The sequence below is a fragment of the Varroa destructor genome, unplaced genomic scaffold, assembly GCF_002443255.2.
Source record: "Varroa destructor unplaced genomic scaffold, Vdes_3.0 BEIS01000001.1, whole genome shotgun sequence".
NCBI classification, from domain to species: Eukaryota; Metazoa; Arthropoda; class Arachnida; order Mesostigmata; family Varroidae; genus Varroa; species Varroa destructor.
The window spans coordinates 47,789,567-47,810,923 of NW_019211454.1; the positions used below are offsets into that span (position 1 = coordinate 47,789,567).

At 43.7% G+C, this 21,357-nt stretch overlaps 1 long non-coding RNA gene across 1 annotated transcript; it reads left to right on the forward strand.

The window, feature by feature from the left end:
* The first annotated feature begins 12,676 nt into the window (after positions 1–12,676).
* LOC147758735 (uncharacterized) lies at positions 12,677–21,124 on the forward strand. Its single transcript, XR_015319060.1, has 4 exons — positions 12,677–12,882; positions 13,097–13,974; positions 14,249–14,414; positions 20,368–21,124. It is a non-coding gene; the product is annotated as an uncharacterized LOC147758735 (long non-coding RNA).
* Positions 21,125–21,357: the final 233 nt, after the last annotated feature.

Genomic DNA, 21,357 nt, shown 5'->3' on the forward strand with positions numbered 1-21,357 from the left:
ATGCCATCTCCCCAATTGGAGACTATATGGGCTTCGTACTTTTTCAAAATGTCACATCGGCTGATCCGGAATCTTTAGCCACCCGACTAGACAGCGTCTCACAGTTGACCCAGCAGTGGCTGCATACTGTCTACATCTAATATGTACTATTTCGCTCCATAGCAGTAACCGAGACGAACTAGTGAGTTGAAATGTTCGAGTAAAAGCTTCGACTTAGAATTCGTTCAACCTGCTCGGTCATGACTTTGTCGCAGCGGCAGCGCTGATGGTGGTGGTGGGTTTCTCGGGCGAATCTGCTACTCCCTCACCCAGTTTGTACTTACTCTCTGTCTCCCGGAGAATAATAGTGATTGTTGTCCGACGGCCGGTGCTTAGTCGGCACCAATAGAGCATGGGCATACCACCGCTGATACGGGTTTGCGGCCACCATGGCCGCTGCCGTTGGCGCCGCCGCCTTATCTCATCATGTTTCTTCTTTATAATCTCCAAAATCGGATTATCCGATATTCTCCGTGAGCATGGGGTTCCCCCTACATCTACCTTTTGCGTGGTCTGCCTTCCTTTTCTCCAAAGCCTCCTCCATATATGTCGCCGACCTTCCTTTATCCCTCTTCTCTTAGCGTACTGCGGCATTCATGACGGCGAGCCAGCACTACGGGAGAAAGTGCATATATAATCACTTTATAGGCACGGCATCAGCAGCAGCAGCAGCATTGGACGAGACACTGAAGACAAGAAGACGCATCAGGATCGCGACGCGGCAGCATTTGCCGCTGAATTCTGCCTAGCCGAACTCCGATTAGGAGCTAGCACACCACTTTTTTCACTTGGCGTTTCATGCAAGCATCGCTACTCCACGTCCCTTGTCCTAGTTACTGTGCATAGAACTGGCGTGTCCTTGATCTGCCTGCACTAACATCCTGCAAAGGCATCTTCTTTCGTTAGAGAAGGCTCGAAGGCAATTGCGCAATATACAACGAGGCCTCTTTGGTCTCTTTTACAGGATCGGTAGAATCAAGCGAGACAGACCTCTCTCAATGCATGTGTGCGGCAATGGGGGTTGTTTGCGCCCTGTACGAGGGGAAACAGTATAGTAAGACCGAGGAAAACGCCAACTGAACGGAAGGTTGGTGGTCGGGGTCAATGAATGCGTGCGCTTAATGTGGCAATGCATGTGCGTTCGTGTGTCTGTGTTTGGTATGACCAAACGTGCAAGCGGCACGCTCGATCCTGCCGAGTCCTAGTGCAAAGAGATGCGCTTTGCTTCAAAGCAGGTAACGTTCCTTCAAGAGACAGGGTGAAACTTCGCGGGAAGAGGAAAGTCTTAGAGGAAAATTTGTCACTTGAGTCTTAGTCAGCGCAGAGCTCGTAGCTCAGGTGGATGAGTGCTATCGCTGGAGCGGCCTGCTGTCACAAGGCAGGCAAGAGAAGACAGAAACAGGGGGAAAGGCGGCATAGAAGCTACTGAAGATTATTATCTAGGAAGGGCCTCGGCCACAGACACTAGTACGCCACCAGTACATAGATATAAAAGAGCACAGGACACGGGAAAGGATTTCTTCGAGAAAGGGATAGTGAGAAGTGTGCCTGTGTTCAGGGGAATCGGAAGGCGAAGGGCTGTAGTCGGGTTAATTGATGAATGGTCAAATTGGTGCTGGGACTTCAGCACGCAGTCATCAAGATGTTCGTCGTCATCGTCGTCGTCATCATCAAAGGCCTCGGAGGCCCATCGGGATCATCAGCACAGCTCGAACGGGTTTGGTGGCAGGACGAAAGAGCTAACACACACAAGTGCTTGACACGTATATAGGTATGGCTATGATTTATTTTAATCGGAATTCGTCCTGCAAATCATTCTTTTCTATTGGTAGACAAAAGTGCAGCAATATGAGTACACAGAATATTTCGTGTCAGATGTCGGAACAATGAAATACGGTTTGTGTACGGAAACCTGATCCTGCAATTTTTAACACCATGATTAGCTGGAAATATAAAAACACCATAAGCTAACAAGACACATGTGATACACGGTATATCTGGAAATCAGTGGCTTCCAGAACCAATATCCAGGACCTCTGCCAGAACTGAACTATTTAAAGTACAACATACCGGTGTTGACGCGCAGCGCTACACTTTTATACTTGAATGTATTCTAAAACAATCATGACATCTATAAGTGTATCGTCCATGCCGAGCTTGCAGTCTTCAGTATCAATTAACTGTCCACAAAGCTGAAATCGTTATCCCACGAGTAAAAAAAGAAGGTCAATCAACGCTTCCGACAGCCCGACCGGACAGAAAACAAAAGCTCTTAATGAATTTTATTGTGTGTCATCAAAGCCTCATTAAACAAGGCAACACTGAATTAACGTTAGGCTAAACAAGAACACAAAACAGGCTGATTTTATTTTTCTATAACTAGGTATACCATTTGACATATTTACCATTTGTATACTTTTTATTGAATACGGTGCTTATCGGACACTGCTACACAGAAACAGGCAGGCAGTGTCGCTGTTTGCACAAAGTTACTTATTGTTATCTTTTACATTATTTATTACAGGTTTAGTTCTTGCACTATTTGAGCGGTGTTTCTAAAGTTTCTCATTTTGATATCACTTCTTGGTCTGAAACTTGGTCGGCATTCTACTAGGCACTGGAATAAATATTTCGCTTATGTCTGCTGTCCCGATTATATGGCCGCGTTCTTCCCTACAAGTGTTCTGGATATATGGACTATATTTCCCTGTAACATGAACAAGATGGTCTTATAAGGGTTAACAGGGTCGAAGGCGGTGCGCAAGAGGGGCGCACTATCGAATTATACGCTTGTACCAACCCCTCGATTCGTTTTCCGCCACCTCCACCACCAGCATTACTACTAACTTCCTACGACGCTCCCCTCAGATCGCAATGCGCTCGCCCCTCTCGACTGGATTCTTCTTGACAATGGCGTTGTGTCGTGTGGCACTCGCCGGGTGGGTGTCGTCTGCGTTTGTGGAGCGAAAACTATAGATAGCATGACGAATAAGTGCTTTACTTCCACGCTACAATGTGAGCTGCTGTCGAATTGGGGAGTTGAGCCATAGGAGGTAAAGGGGAGCAACTACCAGCGTGGCGAGATAGAAGCGACAGTAAGAAGATCGAGAGAAGACAATCTAGTGATTCGTGGACTGTGTAAACAGTGTATATGGCTTTGGATTATACTAAATGTACTGTATGTTCAACCCTATGTTGCGAAGAAGAACTGCAAATAAATCGTATGTTTACGAACGTCGGCTGTATGCCGTAATCGTGGGACCGTAATGTTGTTGGGTTTTTCTTTATTTGAGAAGTTTACGGACTCGGTCAGTGCGAGATGTGCTCCTAATTTTGTCGAGCGTCTGCAGTGATCAGCTGATACGAGACAACTACGCCATTATCTTTGATCTACATATACCTTAATTATACATTGCCAAATGAAAAAACCAAAAGAAGAGAGAATGCATGTTTGCGTTAGCGTAGCTCTAATGTCTCAGTTTTCGAGCGATCGCTGAACGCGCGACGTCGATATAAATCAGTAAGACGGCTAACATTTACTAAGCAGAGTAAGGTCTCACTTTTCTGCCGCCTCGAGATCAACACAGTATACTTTCATTAGCTAATTATCCCAGCGAGAGATTCTCTTTTTTGAGTGTCAAACAAATGCATCTAAGGCTGCAGCTCAAATTTGAGCGCTGATAGGAGTTCAACGTTAGCTACCGCTCAATCAACTCTGCCTGCTTCGCACTGAACATCTCCATCGGACTTTTACGCAATGGAAATAATGGTGTCTGGCTGATGCATCACTATACAAGCTACAACCGCTGCTCCCATTCACGGCATCCGAAACGACCACGCTACGAGGGTTGGCCCGCTTTCCGACGAACACTGTTGTTGTCGTGGGCATTTCGCTACTGGTCCTGTTATCTATCTACGCTCCACAGACGCCGCCGCCACCGCCACCGCCACCGCCGACGTCACCGCCGCCGACGAACAAAGCGCTACCGTTCAAAATTGCCTAAAAATCTAACTCCCATTAGATGCATTACTTGATGATAGGAGAATTTTTCATTAACGCTTCGATCCATGAGTGTGACTCAGCGACGAGTTCGGAGGCATGGCGATTCTAGCTTGAAGCTGAAAGCAAATGGAGTCGATCGCTATAGAGAATTACAAAATATAGGCCGAGTATCGACCGCAGATACCGGGCAAATAATCGTATTGGAAGCTGACATTGGCACCACGTAATGATAGCTGCATGTATTAAACATTTAAGTTACCGCGGCAACCGGAGTAAATTAAATTTGGAACATATATAACTTTACTGCTCGCCGTAATTTCGCTAAGATTAGAATACTCTGTTGTGCATGTCCAGAAAAATTGTCAGTGTCGAAAAATTATTTACGCTTGAAAATGTATGACGATTTTTATTGGCACACAGTCACACTCATACTCAAGTTTACTTGTTAAAAAGATGACATATCGATCCTGAGTACATTGGGCACATTGGTGTAACAAGCTAAAGCTAACTTCTGCGAAGTATCTTTGTATAACTTCGGTCAAGCATAAAACAAAAATTAGGAAATCAGAGCTTCATAAGGTAACGCCAGCAATTTTGGGGGACATATTTTAGAATGCGGTATGATTCGAAAATGCCGAAATGTGTATTTATATTGAAGACGTGAAGCCCAATTCAAAAAAATGTACTGAATCAGCTACCTGAACGCATGTCGGCCCTCTATTAGACGATTTTATAGATATAGTGAGTATCACCCCTATGGCAGTGGATGCACATGCTGGACTCGGGAGCCGTTTTTTTTGGCTGTTTCGAAATCTATATCTTCAAAGTTTCACTTTTAGACACCGTTATATGTAGGTACTACGTAGTAACATGCTTGCCTATCTTTAATAGACGTGTTACTAACCGTTACGAAGGCACAAACAACTTTTACTTGTTAAATCACTCTTAAAATATCCATGATATTTGCTAGCAGTCTCCCGGCAGTGTTTAATACACTTTCGCAATCTCGTAATTAATACTTAGCTAAAACAGGATATATAATTAATGCCTATCGAGCGTGTATTAAGTATAGCATAAAAATCTTGTGTTTGCACGCCATAGTAATCCGCGTACAGAGAACTGCGACACGGATACACACACAGCAGTTTAGAAGCAGTTGGAAGTTAGGGATGTAATGCCTTAGTCTGGTCTAATCGATATCCATCTATCTACCATTTTAACCTAACGCCATTTAGTTGAAATTAATAATTGACTGGTCACTTAATGGAGTTCCGTCGTACAATCGACAGTCGCTGTAAGCGATTGTTTTTAACACTGTCAGTATATATAAATATGTATATATACATATATACCTTTTATATTGTGCCTTCGAAAAAATATGTTTTCATGTGAAACTTTTTTCAAATACTGACCAAAATCCAAGGACATCTATATATAATTTCAAGAGTGTATAAACTGGTATTTATGTTGTAGTGTTTGTCCCTTTCATAAAAAAACATGGTAGCAATACTTCAAATTCTACGCCTTTTTGTTTGGCTGCTGCAGTGGACCCTCTCTGTGCTGCGCCGGACTCGTGGCGCCCTCTGGATGCCCACGTGGGGAACTGCACAACGCGGTAACGTTCGGTCTTCAGGAGAATGGTTCGAAAGCGACAGAACGATCGAACACGTTTCAGGAGCTTTTCTGTGGAATCATAAGTGGTACGAACAAAGAAAGCCAAAGGGCAACTATTACAGAAAAAAAAAGTTTATTCTACAGGCTTAGCCCCCCCCCTCAACCGGTTTCTAGAACACCTTCTTGGGGCGTACTTCAAATATGCAATGGGGTAAAGCGTGTCGTAAAGCCACATTTTGTTATTATCTCCGAGTTTAGTACATGATGTAAGCAGTGTGTGTGTAAACCGATCACGTCGTCATAGAGCCTTAGTCGACTGCTGGTCGATAGTTGGTTACCACAAAAATCAACGGCAGTGAAAGCTCCTTTTTTGATGTCTAGCATCTGTAATGGCTTGTTGGTCGAGAGCGCTGTCCCCATTTGACACAAACTCAATTCCTTTGCCCCATTTCTCATGAGTTAGTCACCCGCCAAACACACACTCAGATGTAGGGAGAGGCCAAATTCGACAAAAAGACAGAATACATCCTGCCCCTTGCGATAGCTCATCATTGACCCTTATTTTCGGAAAGGAAACAAACGTCAGTAAGCATTTAAAGCCAGCCTTGTTCCCACATCGTCCGTAGTACTATACATTGATCAAGTCTGCTTTCATATCACATAAAAGAGTCGAGTTTACCTGCAGCGATGACACGTAACATCAGAGAACTGAATTTTAACTTACGTACCCACGTACGGCCACGTACATGCGCTATGCATACGTTATGTTGTGTCTTTTGCTCGGTGCACCGCTCCATTTATTTCCTTCTTTGACCTTTATCATCTGTCTTCAGATGGAGACGATTTCGATTCCAGATCGCTTTTTCTTTCGTCCTGTCGTTGTTATCAACCGCTGGCGCTGCCGCCGCCGCCGACCTCGCCACTACTGCCGCTACCGTAATCTTCATGAACGATCTGTCGCCATCCCTGCTGCTGCTACTGATGCGGCCAGTGTTATTATCCGCTATTATGATGGTTGTTATTAGATATCTAGCGCGGGATTTTTAGAGGTAGTTCGCATCATGGCCAGAATCACCGTCATCAGCACGACGAGCATGACAGGCAGCATCTAAACAGCAGTCCAATCGCCAATCCCAAGCATCAATAATGTCTCAATTATAAGTGCTGTTATTTTTATGATTGTGATGAGCGCAACAACCATCACCGACTGGTCCGCCACGTTCCCAATATATATAGTAGAATTAAGTTTCCCCCTCATGTGTTCATCATTACTGGTTGTTCCTTACCTATTGGATGCATGTGAAGACGCTCAAAACAGATGAAAACATGCGTAGACCGGTCGAATGCGCAGTGAGAGTGATCTTCACTTAAGTGAGTAAGACCGGTGCCATTGACGACGGATGTATGCTTAACTGTCGCCGACGACGGCGAATCACTCCCTTGCGTGATGCGTTCGTCAGCGAAAAGACGGCCACCGTCCACACAGCCGATAGGAAATATGCCATAAGAAATAGCCAATAGTGACCTGTCCCTTTTGATAGTTTTCGCGTCTTCGTCGAACGACAAATGTCCACCGCTGAAAATGTCTGGAACACGTAGGGCAGAACCTTCCGTTCACTTGAGCCTCAGTCAGAGGCGGTTAGAATAGTTCTGGCTAAGGATCTAAATGAATCTTTGCTGACGATGTATGTGAAAGTACTTTCAAATTATATAGGCAATCGAAAAAACTACGAAGCGAGACATCGTTTAACAAATACAAATACACCATTTGCGATATGTCTTTTTACCTGTTTAGAGATGCAAAATTAGGGAACATTGAATGATACAATTACAGATACCATTGAGTAACTTGTAGGAAACGTATTGCAATTCAAGACGTGGGCTGGACGCTTTTTGTTTAGGCGCCTCTTCTAGGCTACCTTGCATCATTTGTTCTAGAAAAGTTCCACCGAAAGAATGGTCGATACAAGTGGAAAAGGTTAAAAAAATGAAGACTATAAGTTATAGTAGACGAAATTCGAAGTATCATTGATAAGTTTCCGAATTCCTAGTCTGCGGAAGTCGACCTTTTTTTACAACGAGGCTTTTCTACACGTTGGAATTATTAGGGACTATTCGGACTAAAATGAGGATTGATACTTTCAGTTTATACTATGCTTGGCTTTCCGAGTCGTAATAACTTTACCTGTGGAAGATTTGAGTTGTACAGCTATCCTATCCAGTGGCACCTGTTTATGTGTCTCCGAAAAAACAAGACAGTGACGCCTGTTTAGCATAACGAGCAGGAAGTACGTCCAGCCATTCGCTTGCTGCCGGTCATTTGTTCGTAAGCAAGTGAACATGGACAAACGACATCCACTAAACAGCAACAAAAAAAAATCTAATTTTTATCGCCAACTATGGTCTTCCAGACCCCAAATGATTTCCAGGTAGGTTTCGCATAGTCACATGTAGTGTATGAGTGTTGACCGAGTGCACCGGTAAAAATCCATTGCTACAATTAGCAGCAGGTCAGCGATTGGCGTCGGTTCACCCATCGGACATTGGAAGGAATTCTAGCCGACTTTATTAAGTAGAAAACTGGGCTTGGGACAGACCGATATCTACTATATCGGTTTTTAAGGCGTCAATGCATGCGTTACGTCCTTTGCCACCGTAACCATAATGCTGCATCATTCGCTTAGCCGAACTACGTTCGAAACGTAGTGACGGGGCATTTGAGCGTAATAGCGTTGTTCAACAAAGATTCAGGCCCACAATCGCGCGCAATGGTAATCAGACGGGAACTCCAATGACGGATCAACGTGAAGACCAACGACAAGTTGAACCCGATGGTCAACTACAGCGAATAAACGATTCTGCCGGTATGGTACTGCGTATGGTACTGTACCATCTCGTTGTAGTTCCATGTTGTTACGCGATGGGTCGAATACACAGTCCCGTTATTATTGTATACTACGATATTTCACGTTACTGCCAGTCCATCGACAAATCTATGAGCAGGCTTTGCGGAGTGGTTCGAGCACTCTTATTGAGAAGGTTAAATAATGAGTAGGAAACCTATGTGGTGTAATGGTAATACCTACTGGGACTTATCACTAGTAAACAACATACGTTGGGCCAAAAGTAAGCAATCAATTGCATTATACATACTGTCGAACGTGTTATCCCAAGAAAGTTTTCTTAGTGTTCATACTATGGAGTACGTTCTGGTTCTTGGCTCTCCCAGACGCGTGTGTATGCTAAATTTTTAAATGCCAAATTTTCTTGCGTTGCACCAAATATGTCGTCGAAAATTTGTTACAAATTTACACCAAATCATGTCAGCGTCTGCGACCATACGTCAGGCTTAACCGTTTGTTGTTAGTAGCCCGGACAGTTCCATTTCCATAAGAAAGTTTGTGGCCGATTGCAATTCAGCCAACATTACTGATACTAGTACTAGTCGCTTTATTTATTGTATTAGAATCGACTGGTTTTAGATAATTCTGCTTAGACGTTTTATGTGCCGTATTTGCCAGTTACATAGGCTTGCTCTGTTCTGTGAGCTGGGTGGTTCCTCGCCTCATCTTTCATTCGAAGCAAATGAAATCGGCCAAGGAAAGATCAGTAGGGATTTTTAGCCGAAAACAGCGCCGCGACCACTACGATCAGCGACATCCAACGGGGGCCGGCCTTCCGAGAATTCTCACGAAGACAAATTGCAACTCCTTGCTGATGGTTTTTGCTGATGGCAGTGACGGCTACAGTGGCGTCATCGTTCCTGCAGTCTCCCTTACTATGAGCTTCTATATCATGCGCATCTCTGACAGAAATGATCAGGCTCACGACCGACTCAACGTCGACGTTTGGGCGGCAGTTGTGATGTGTTCGAAGCGGTAGTGCAATGACAAAAAAGTCTATAAGCACAGACACACACAAACAAATAGTACTGCAACAATGACTTGATGAATCCGAGCTGTGCTACAATATAACGTAACAATACCCAATAGTACCGCTAGCAAATACACATCAGGCTATCGTCTACGATCCGATCGATCACAGCTAAGCTATGGTAAACGGATAGAGTATAGTACGACATCGGGTGATTGATGCTCGTGAGGCAACACGAGTAGATTTGTTGTGAGAGAGCCATCGTTTTTGATATAAGAATGGAAGTGAAATTATTCGTTATTAGATGAAATTCTATCAACGAGGCCGAATTCAATAGCTCGCAGAGAATACGATGAGCGGCTACGCGTAGGTTACTTGTCTTTGACAAGAGCCCAAAATGAAAACTTTTACATGTTTTTGGGATAAAAGGGGGTAAAAAATGTTGAAAAGCGAGGCGGTGCGGACTGCATATTCATTCGGATATGTATGCGTTTGTAGGTAAAATAGATCGGGGACTTGTAGTCGATAGCGGTGTGAGGTTTATACTGTTCAATATATAATAGTAAATACTTATATCGCCAGGCATATGGGAAGTGACGTACATATTTGATAGTGCATATAATACTGTAAAAATTGATGTAGTTATGGAGGCTCATATCGAATTGATTAATTTTGTTTTTTCTATAGATAGCTTCTTTCGTGCCGGAGAAACAGTGGGGTACATGGATAGGATAGAGGAAGATTTCAGGCCAGGCATGGAAAGCCTCGGAGTTTCATTCTATGTCATATAATTTGTCATCATTGTAAAATAGAACTTTCTCATATCTTAGGAAATAAAATTAGTCGTACTGCTGTCACGACTGCCGAATGGTTGCATGTACAGCAACAGTGTTAAAACGATGAATAGATTATTCCAATCCAACACACGTTATATGTCCATACATTTATAGAGATTTCGTAATGAGCAGACACGTCCGCAGCGGTACGGTGGCTTGCCCCATTCAACTTGCTCAGCGATAGGTGCAATAATTCCACAGCTTTATGCCCCAGCATACGAGGGACACATTGATTACTCAATCTAAATCATACGACCTGAAGGTAAAGTAGGAAATTTTTTTTGTATTTTGATACTAGTCTTTATACGATTGCTCTCTGCGCCTGTCATATATCCGAAATGGAAATGGAAGTGGTACTGCTGTTGAAATGTTCTAGCCTTATGCAACAAACTACTAAAGTAAAGGACAAATAGGGTAGGTTTGCAAAAGTAGGCGGCGGTTTCATCATCATCATCATTAATTTAGTTTACAATACATCAAAGTTACGTATGCGAAATCCGTTAGAAGAAGCCTATTTCCAAAATTAATAAACACATGTTACAAATACGAGTATTTATGGCTGGCTCGATTCAACCACCAACCATATTTATTACATCTCTACATATATCAACATATCCTTTTTCCGACAGTCGTCTCCATCAAGGTTTTCGGCCATTCAGCGATAGACGCTATCAAAGTTGCCCTCACCTGTCCTCTCTTTCGAACCCAGTAGCTTTCAAGAGGGGTACGGCCCAGGTACATGGATCATGCCCAAGCTCGATGGCTGCTGCTGTTGTTGTTAATACAATTTGTTTCCTTTGCTTTATTATTAGTGATAATCTCGGCAATGGATGGCACCATTAGCTGCAATGCTAATAATAATCACTGTCTGTATTGTTACTCTTCATTTACTGTTTACGCATAGCCTGTTATTGTATGATTGTCGCGAGTACACTGTTGCCAAGAAGATGTGGACGTTGCTGCTAACACTGATGATGCGGGGATGGGACCAATCGGACCAAGAAGGCTCACTAATGCGAACCAAAACAAAGGGAAGGATCAAATTGTAAATACGCGTAGTAGAAATTGCTTGATCGGTTGGCAACGCCTGACGTTGTGCGTTTCGATGTGATCGCGCATGCATCGTCTATAGGCCGATCTATCGGCAACTCCGCCCCGACGGCAACGATCTCTGGGCGCACATCAATTAAGTACAGGGTTTGTCGCGAAAAAGGGCCCTGACAACGCTGAACATTGGGCCCCGGTGTAAATCCATGATGATTACCCCGCTTACTGCCGTGGTTTTGGACCAAACGCTTAGACAATGGCAGGTGATGGGTAGCACCGTCTGTCGGGCGATAACAGAACCCGTAGTCCACGTTGCAATTGGTTATAGCGGGCAGCAGATGATTAAGTAGCGAATTAAGAGAACGTGGTGAAAGCGTTTTCGCTTCTTTTTGGATCTCTGAAGTAATGTGTCGGTTGTTGCATAAGTTGGGGTCCCAAAGATGCTTCATTGCCTGCCATTGTGAGGGGTTCCAAACATGGTTGAGTCACTTGCCATGCATCTACGCGCCAGCCACGTCGAGTGATTACCGGGCCGCTAAGCTTACTACTATGGCCGTCGAGTATGCTTCTCACCGATGTGGAAGAAGTTAGCTATCCGCGAAAGATGATGAAGACAAGATACGGGACAGGAGGATGTCTTCATTTGGGACATCCTCGAGCAGCAGCAGCGGGCGCATGTTCAGCCTGTCAACAGAGCGTTGGTCAGAACTGCATATAGAGTTGTGCCTACTACGTATTCGTCGATGTTATACAGTGAATGTGGCCGAATAGAACTAGCTATCGTGACGTTACTGCCATCACTGCCTCGCCAACAGCCCAAGCTGCTATTAGTCTTCGATCGTTTATTCGCGTGTCCTCAAACAGAAAAAAGGACCGAAGATAAACGAGACATCTCAGCAGCCTAAAGCGCCCCTTCTGAATTGTCACTGTTCTCGCGCCGGCATCGGCGCCATATAAACACGGCACAGAGACAGCGCTATTGAAAACTAATGTCGGCGTGGCTGTTGAGTTTTTGACCCGCCTGAAGTACAGGGACGCCTATTCTATTCTGCATTCTATCGTCCCGTTTATGAATAAGCGAATCAACGAATGACGAGTAGTCCACTTCCGTGAGATCCGTGAGAGAACACAACTATGCCGCTCGCGAACCGTACGGGTTATGATCAATTGAGGGGTAGTAATTACATGATGGCCGCCGACGGCGTGTTTTCAAGAAATCGCAATAACAGTATCAATTCTTGGCGATTGTTCCCCGTGCGACGGCAACATCAGCAGCAGCAGCGCCAACAAATGAAATTGAGTAGGAGACAAGTACAACACACGTACTATATTGTTTACGTGTCTCGAATACTGTTATTCGAATGTTCGTGGTCGCACCTTTACGCGGCTAACTAGACGTAAACCAACTACAGCAGAATCAAATTCAATACGAGCAGTCGGTTTCATGTTGTCAGTGTCCCCATGCATATGGTCTGTCTATCTGACCTGAAACTATAAGTTATCTTTTAACTTTTGCCTTTAGAGTAGTCCCTCTCGAATAACATTGCTGTTATACCACTTTTTTTTTACGTTTTCCTAAATGTTTATTTAAATTAAAATATCTATCGTATTTAATCTAAATTCATTGGTGATTTTCTTTTATTGCTTCCAGAGTAATATGTATTTTTCATTTGGCAATTTTTAGTTTTTTGTCCAGTGTCGAAGATTGGGTCAAGCGAATTGAGGAGCTTAAACAATATGACGATGCAGGGTCATAGCGAAAAAAAGAGATGAGTATTAACAAATAATGTTCCTATTTCAAATGCGACGTGGTCCATTTCGTCTTGGTAAAAATCTGCTGCTTGTATATTGGAGTTCTCACGCGTGACGTTAGAGAGAGAATGCAGCAATTATTATTATTCTTTTTTTTATTTATTTCGAAGTCTTTAGAATAATCGTGGCACAAAATTATGTACTAGAAGGCCGAATTTTTTTGCTGCCTTCAAAGGCCTTGGTTGCTGAAGACACGCCAAGAGAAGACGATCCCAACATCGCCCCGGGACAAAACTTACCTCTCGGAAACTGGACCCCATATACCTATCGTCTAGCTTAGTTCGCAGTTCGTAAACTAAAGTGAGAGGATGTCTTATTAAGTTGAACATTTTATTCGTGTGTTTCAAAATTGTAACCTTTTCGATTAGAAGGAAGTTTACAGTTGTAATTCAAGAAAATGGTCGGTAGTCCTGCAAAGAATATTCATGCTTATCGGAGAAGTAGGTGGATATTTTAAAAGCAGTACAGTTTAAACGGTTATAAATAAATGCAGTGAACGTAACGTAATTGGCTGCTTTCTCACGGGTTTTTTTCAAAACCGGTAGCCTTCACCGCATTCGCGGAACGAACTTCATACGGCCTCAACATTAACGCCTAATCTGTCTCATCACGTGTGTTCTCTAGTACATAGCTGTAGGAAAATGTTTACGAGCCACCGACTTCTGGTTTGTTTTGTCAAAAGTTTAACCGACGAAGACTCTGCAGCCTACGCCACTATATTCAGCTGTTAGAATTTCTACTATTAGAAAGGTAAGTCTCGATGAATATCTACTTTGCTCATGGTTCGGCCAACTGTCCTTTTTACCAGGATCTTTTTGCTGGCATGAAACATTTTCTCATCCGTTTAAATTATCTAAATATGTACCTATGTACATATAAATGTCCCAGAGGAAAGACAGGACAATTGTTGCGTTCTACTAGAGCAGAGATGGCGTGTGACCTTGTTTGCCTTTCCTCAGCTCGGTACCTCATTCCTGCTTTCTTGGTCATCTACGAGAACTGAAATCTCTTTCTTCTATTTCAGAACCCACGAACTCAGAGCGAACGTTAGAGAGGGCGGGAGCAAAGTCTATTCAACAAGTTTAGCCCCCTCAGCCGGAGGGCAGACAGCGTCTTGCCAGTACATTGGGTGGATGAGGTCGGATGAGTAGACTTAAGTCGGTGACAGTCGTACGCGACTATGATATGTGGTACATACATATGTGTATCATCTTGCATTCGTATCTATATGTGTCTATGTGTTTGTATATATATATATATATATATATATATATATATATATATATATATATATATATATATACGTCTTATAGATATCAAGTTTGAAGCTCGATCTGGCACCATTTCTCGTAAGTGCTCTTGGGGAAATGCGCCTACAGCCACTTCTCTGTGCACGAGCGAAGTGCGTTCGTTCCATGCCAATGCGAAACTACCGGTAGCAACTTAATAGTCGACTGGCTGGGTGTAGTGATCATTTGAGAAATCAAACGTTCGTGTTGGCCCGATCTAAATTCATTCGCAGATGTGATTTTCCCAGAGGTCATGGCAACGATGAGGAGGGTAGCATAGTTGAAGTGGCGGCCATAATGAATGCGCTTTACCTCAGATCCTCGAGTGGATCGGCCACCTCCTCAATTCGTCCTTTTGAAATGTGTCGGGAATTGCAGTGGCGACGAGGGGCTCTTACCACGTTTGTGGCCGGAAGCAAGGATTAACTTTGTTTAAGCAACGACACGCCGCAGGGCAGACTCGTGCGCTGAAGAATGCGCACTATTCCGCAAGGGAAATTCAACTATGGTGAACTATGGAAAAATTTTACTAACTTACCCGTCGCTCTGATTGAAGATGGCCGACTTAGGAATCCTTAAGTGAATTACTGGAAGTTTTTGATTTCTTCGGCAAAGTATCATGAAATACAATTGTGAAGCTTATACATAGAAGAGCGACTTTTGTCAAGTAACAACATTGAAAGCACTTAATATTCGAGGGCCGGATGTTTGCCTAGCTGTAAAAACGGGACGAAGGAACACATTTCAGCCGCACAACAGTTCCTGGTATATCTTTTCTGTTATCCTGGTATAACCAGAATGATAGAAAAGAAATATAACTTTGTTCTTACAATTCAACAAGAGAAAGAAATCAATTAAATCTATCCTTACGGTCAGATTTGATAGAATTGTCGGGCCGACTGTGAAATCGGCATTACTAAGACGTACAAGCGAAACATAATAACGAAATGGTGCTGATATCCCTGTCAGCGCTTATTGATGATGTCCAGAGTGCGAATATGTCGAATTTCAATTTGCTGGTGTGTAGCCCTGTCCTGATTTATCAACTTAACTAGATGGAGCAGCGAGGGACGATACGACCCAGCCAGATATACAGGACAGTAGCGCAACCACAAGCGGGCAATGAGACCATTGAAAAAATAAGACAGACCCGAATAGCCAGCGCAGAATTTGAGTAGTTAAATAGCTTCATCGAGGTGCTGACATACAAGAGCGACCGATCTGACGAGCTGCGCAGAACATTTGACAAATGTGTCTCAGTTTCCTCTAGTCATGATGGCAACGTTAACGACATGGCGGCGAACATCGCTACTCTAACATCCAGATCTACCGATTCAATTGTTCATTTCTACTTTCCTTCAACCCCAGATCGCGTCTTTTTGCCGCTTATTGCCCCGCGTCCCGTCTTAGTTTCAATCGTGTTGGTACAGGGGGCCCGGTACATTTTGCGTCATGTCGACGGCATCTTCCTCAGCCATGCAGCTCTAGCATCACACTACTTCGTAGTTTTTCGCCCACTTCGTTTCTGTAATAGCAGTCTGACCCGGGCCATTTAATTTGCGTATGAGAACCTATCTCATTGTTGAACGCCTCGTTACGCTGGTGCCACAATATGGCACCGTTTAGTCTTCTAACTTTCTTAAGCCTGAACCTAATAGCCGATCGTCATTTAGCCGTCATACCACCATACACACATATCCGTGCGTCTGAATGACGCCTGGTTCCCCTGAAGTCGAAGGGTATTGCGACGACTATATCATAATTCGTCTTCTCATAGATAGAACTTACATATGTACATGGTTCGCTAGTATAGCAGTGCAGTTCGGATGTCTGCATCAGCAAGAAGTTTTTAAAATAAGCCGCGATTCAACCAGCCAAGCAAGCCACATGAACAGCCCCACTGGTTGCTGCTGCTGCTGCGGCCAACAAAAAACACGGGACAGGCGATATTGGGGACGGCTTCAGCTGGACCACCCCGTTAATGTTAGATTGCTATTAACACGAGCATATGCTATCGTTCGACGGTACAGCGGGTGCGTGTACTTTATGTCCGTAAGGATATTGCCAAAGACGAAACCGTGCACTGGCGCAAACAGACCAGGTGACAGCACTGGTAATAGCGGCTTTTGAATAAATACTATTTGCTTTCTGTTATTCGTTGACTGCAGCGCCGACGTGACACTCTTATGACCGTTCTATCCCATTCAGCCATTATTATTTATTATAAACATTATCATAGCTGTTATTATAAACGTCATCATCATCGTCGTCAGCATTATCATTATGAGTAGAGACTAGACTCTAGCGACATAGTAGGTTTTTTAGACATAGACCATTTTACTTGCACTCGCACCATTGTGCTAGTTCCAATAGCGGACGTAGTCATAGAATTAGTCGTCCTGCCTTGTTCCTGCTGGCGTTGCGCATTGCTGATGCTGCCGGACATTTCGACTGAGCAGACTGCCCCATTACGGACCGCAAACCGTCGGCCACCCGTTTCATTCGAATGGATGCCGTCAGGCCCCGTGTGAACTGTAGTTGCGGTAATTATTGTAGCAATACTTGTAGTTCTAGCGGTCGCTATTGTACCTCCAGATCTGGTCGTGGCAGTGGTGGCGGTCATGTTCGAATCGGTAGGAGATAATTTGGAGCAACTGTTGGAGACATACAGAGACGAATTGCTGCTTCTGCCATTGCGATTCATAGACCCCCCCGCACACTCATAGCCACTAGCTACAGATCTGCCTTTGCAACGATGATATCGCTCAAATCTATGCACACGTGTTGGCTATCATCACCTATGGTGTCGATGCCAAAGTTGTAACGGCCGATCTGCTACTGCTGCCGAAGCGTCGTGTCTTCTTCGCTTGTCCCACCATTTCACGTTTCTATAGAATAACGTTGTCTATAGCCGTAATGTCTATGTAGCATTCATCGAATTGGCTCTGAGGGTAAGTCATGCTGTCAACACATTCACCTGACCGCGTGGCAACATGCCTGCTTTTCCGCTAGCCCGCGTAACTGTCGAATGGGACACAGAAGACACCGATCATGAACGTCATGGATATGCACGGATCTCTGTCACAAAAGGAGATGCCAGTGGTCGCCATCGGCTAACTGCTACTGAGCGGATTCAATCAGTTTCACACTCTTGTAAGTCGTCGAGTCAAGCAGGCGTGAGTGACGTCTTGACGCTTAACTGCATGACAAATCCATTCTGTTAGTAATGTTGCCGCTGGGTCTATGGAAAACGTCGATTGCGGACGCCACGCCGCGGGCTGACTGCGGTCAACGGCGGCACAAGCAGATCGGGTCATTTCCAAAGAGCGCCAATAAGGTTGGTAAGTTGCTCTGTCTTTGACGTAGATAGGCAGGAAGCAGCAGACGTCATCGGTGGCAACATCATCGGAATAATGGCAAGCAGCCCAACAATATTAGGAGTGGAGGTAGCAACTATGTTAGTTCGACAAAAAAATAAGACCGCCCCCGGGGAGGCGGGACAAGCCCCGCGAGCTGCTTAGGGCAGGGCTGAGAGATGCGTTTGACAACGATGAAAGCTGCTACGCGGTCGATATCTGATGTAACACGTAGAGCAGTAGCAGCGACAGCTCCATCGACATGTTTTTACACATTGTCGCGCTGGATTGATTGTAACTATGGTAGGTGATAAGTCATCGTGATGGCCCAGCGCCCATCATCCATTTACTTATTGATAATGCTATTTTTTTAAGGCATCGATATATCTAAGGCCATAGATGCACGCGGAAACCGCAGGCGAGCTATGCCAATCAAATAGGGTTTCTTTTGTTTGTGTCTAGAACAGCGGAAGTAGCACTTTTGACTGTGTTTCCACTATAACGCCGCTGCGGCTGTCGTTGTCTGCCGAAACATTTTAAACATTTTTAAAAGGTACGTTGTGTGTGGCCCACGTCGTCTGCTTTTCGGCATAATGCGATGTTATACGACGTATGTTATTCAACATGTAGGTGGGATGAACAGATTCCTAATGAAAGTTCTAGAGGCCTCGGTTTAACAGTAAGGCCTCTTGTTCTCTTGAATTCCTTTTAGTGCTACTTTAGTTTTTAATTAAAATCACTATGATGCCAATACGGCTTAGGGTTAGAACTAATCTTATTTAGATGTATTGACAAATAATATTGTAGTACTTCATACACGCCAATGGTTATGTTTTCCACACAACAGTTTCTATGCCACTTATGATATGCTGCAGACATTTGATGAAATTGGCTCATTAGAACATTCATCTTGTAATGCTACGTATGCATATGGATGGATACACGTTAGAGCTACGTGGGGTGGGGGCAAGAACCGAGACACCGGCTTTAGTAAATGAGCCTTATCTCCAACTTCATATCAGAATGTATCGATCGCAATTACCTTAGCTAAACATACTTCGCGCACTCCCATGCATACGGACTCGACGGCACGGGTCTGAGGAGCCCAGCACAATTTCTACTTCAGCAGCAGAAACAGGCCGGTAGCGAAGCTGTTCGCAACAATCGGTGCCCCGAGGTTTTCTCTGAAGCAACAGTCTAGGCCGGTCACGTGCTCAGCTCTTCCTAGTTTGGTTAAAGACCTGGCGAGCGGTAAGGGGTTGCTCAGGCTGCTAGGAAGGCGAGGATGTCGAAGGACAGGTTTAGCTCGGGAGAAAATTTGGGGGCATGACTGGTGGGAACCCAGTAAAGCACTCATACCGACACTACAGAAAGGTTGAGGCTTGAATTAACAAAAGTTTGTCACAAGTAAAGCTGCAAACTTTATTATCTATCATATTCACTCTTAAGTACTCAAGAATATGGTATAGTCAGGGTGTCAATGTTTCCTGAATGCTGCCTCATAATACTGCTTTTAAAGAATTGAAGACATACAAGAGAGATTAACGAAAGTAAACCGGACTGAAAAATGAGCTCATATTGCTTTTGTCTACAATCTGGAAAACAACAGGAAATCGGGTGACTTATATGTTTCCGTAGCAAATAGACTCTACATCACGGGAGGTAAGATAAACTAGAGAATTATTCGAAATAATATTTTTCCAATACGTTTTTCCCTGCGCGATAAAGCAACTTGACCGGAAGAGAAGAGCAGAAACACCGTGGTGCAATTCTGGATAACCTATGATGTCAAGAGCTGCAGTTGTCACAGAATTATCTTGAACATATCTCTTTGGGTAACTAAATATACTGGTCCTAAGCGCCTTAATTTTATAATTATCTCGCAATAATAGAGCAGAGCCCAATTTCATAAGCTTAACTGGTGGTGCAAGATGCACTAAAGTGACATCTTTTTAGTGATTTTCCGGAAATGTGAATATTTTCAAACAGTTACATGTAGAAGGTAGAGGCTGAAGATGGAATTACTTAATTAAAGGGACTAAATTGCGTTTTGGGTGCGCAGGCGAAATATTTAATATCAGATCGTATTGTAAGGAGGGCAACTGATGTCGAAGGTATCTACAAAGATAACTTGAGAACTGATTTTACTATTGAAAGTATTATACACGAGCTTCATAACATTTCGAAGCTCTTTTTTTGTACATCATTGAAGACTACGATGTATACGAATACGATGTATACGATGATACGGACTACGACACACACCATACCCTCAGAGAGAATAGATCTAAATCTAAATCTGCTTTACGTACTGGCAGTTCAAATCATTTGGCGTTGACCAAATATATAAATGGTTATGGTTACGTTGTATAGGGGCTTACAAATGGCAAAATCTAGCAAAGACGTCGGAATAGATGGACCGAATATTTTGGACCGAATGGCCGATAACATATGAATCAAAAAGGATATTGCAATTTTTTTCTATCACAATTTCAAAGGCCTGACAGAGTATCGGGCGACAAGAAGCTGCGCTTGGAAAAGACGGTGTCGCGTGCCCACCATAAAACATTTCGGGAAGCCAGGCAGCCAGCCGCCGAACAGCTCCAGCAGCGACGGGTGGTAGTTCACTCCACTTCAGTGCTTACGGCAACAACATCGTTCCTAGTCGACACGATCTCAGAGTATGATTCTCGTCGTCTGCTGAACCGACGCAGAACTTAATTCCCAATCGTACTCGTTCGTTTCGTCCAAGCGATCCGAGGGTGCAAGATACTCATTCATCAAAGGCGCGCGACCCTTCTCCATCATCGTCTATTAAGCCGTATCGAGTTGACACATAATTGTTCATAAGATGACAATCCTGCCTAACAGTGTACGGTATTTGCGGAACAAGAGCAGTAATAAAGAAACATCACTGTTATATGCTTTGACAAAATGCGAACGACATAAAAACAGGCAGAAAACAAACAGAAAAACTATTCTTACATAGTCGTGGATTTCATTCGCTACAAACGTTAGCCGTTCGCTTGGACCGCTGTGAAAAGCTTCCTCGGGGGCGATATCTCCGTGACAGCCGTTCACCAGGTCTGACAGGTCTATCAGCAAAGCGACCTTTTCAATAGAGTATGTATAACGATTTATATAGTGAATCTCCCACGTTACTGTTTAGTATGATACGTTCACAAACAATGTACCGAAACCGTCATGCTATTGGATCAATTTAGCAATTACATAATTTCGAATTAAATAAATAACAATGTGTCAAAGTATCTGAACGAGCTTTAAATTAAATTACGGGGCAGAATGTTCACGCTTGGGCAATCAGGCGCTGTATCTGAAATAGCGCTAAGCTATGCTCCGTTGATGTACGAATTCAATTGGCTATATGATAACGGTAATGCAAAACTGCTTATAGTAAAGTTGAAGGATTTAGTTCTAAGAACCACTTATATGCCCAAATTATACATTCTAAACATGCATGAGAAAAT